At 41.3% G+C, this 1,265-nt stretch overlaps 1 protein-coding gene across 1 annotated transcript in view; it reads left to right on the top strand.

Moving 5' to 3' along the window:
- Positions 1 to 1,265, top strand: part of clasp2 (cytoplasmic linker associated protein 2) — a gene marked incomplete in the record, with an annotated part of 61,975 nt that overhangs the window by 30,433 nt on the left and 30,277 nt on the right.

The raw sequence follows: 1,265 nt of genomic DNA on the forward strand, positions 1-1,265 counted from the left end.
ACTGATCTGCCAGCGGATCTGTGACTGTGAGTGCAGGGATGGACCTGGGTGTGTTTGGTGTGTGTCTGTGTTGATGAATGTAGTTTCATGGTAAAGGATGTACATGTCTGCTTCTTTACATGTGCACTTCACATTTACAGAGCTTGATACAATTGGCTCTGCAATTACTGTGAACATTTGGCTTGTCTGTGCACACACGCGCGCTCCTCGTCAATTGATTTTGCATGTCGACTGTGTATAGGTAAGTCGATGTATTAGTCAAGGTGTAGGGTGGTGGCTTTGACGCATTCCTCAATGGCTGGTTGTCAGACGAGCGAAACGCAACTGCATTCCTATGCCAACAGTTTCATCTCCACAGTGGACGTGTGTGTGTGTGTGTGTGTCTCCTCACATTTTGTCGTCCTCAAGCTGGTAGATGCACGTTCAAAATGCTGCGCCATTGTTGCAAGTGTGTCTCAAGTTTCAATGCCAGCTTTCTTAGCTAGCTTAATTTCTACTAGCATGCAGATTGCGGACTTGGGTTTCCGGAGAGTTCTGTCAGTCACTGGTTGCACAGGTGGACATCTTGATCGTTCGCAGTGTTTTTTGGGCTCTTAGAAGTGGTTTGTGTTTGCCTTTTTCTTCTAACCTTATTGTAATTAGTATTGATTTAGTGATTCCTGACCAAGCTCTCCGTACACGACAACCTCCCAGCATCCTTTGCTTCTCATCTTTACTTTCTAGCGTTCCTTCTGATGGCCTTTTTATGCTTGACACAAAATCAAGTAAAATCCAAGGTGTTGTGAAATGCTCGAATGATCTGAGTGTTTGAATAAATAATGCGTTTTTATTTTAACATTTTAGAAAACCTATTTCATACTAGTGTTTGTGAGATTAGATGTTGATCTTTGTCAAATGATGACTTCTTTTCTTAAGACTCTCTTCAGATTCTGTATTTTGTGAGTTTTTAATGATGTTCATATATGTTGTGAATTAATAAAATAATCTTTCCAGTGTGTTTAGACTATTTATGGTCTGTTTTTGATGATAATGATTTGCAGTATTATTTAAGATTAATAACATAACAAGCTGAACTTGACTCAACAACAGCATTTGCAAAGAGTTTGAACCATACTCCATGCCTACAGTGTGGATGATGACACTCTCTGTTCTCTCCTTCCAGATCGTAGTTTTGAGGATGATGACAGTGTGGATGGGAATCGTTCTTCCTCAGCCCAGGCTGCCTTCAAGGTCCCAAAAGTTCCCAAGAAGGCTGCAGAGTCCTC

Source organism: Micropterus dolomieu, linkage group LG09 (assembly GCF_021292245.1).
Source record: "Micropterus dolomieu isolate WLL.071019.BEF.003 ecotype Adirondacks linkage group LG09, ASM2129224v1, whole genome shotgun sequence".
NCBI lineage: Eukaryota > Metazoa > Chordata > Actinopteri > Centrarchiformes > Centrarchidae > Micropterus > Micropterus dolomieu.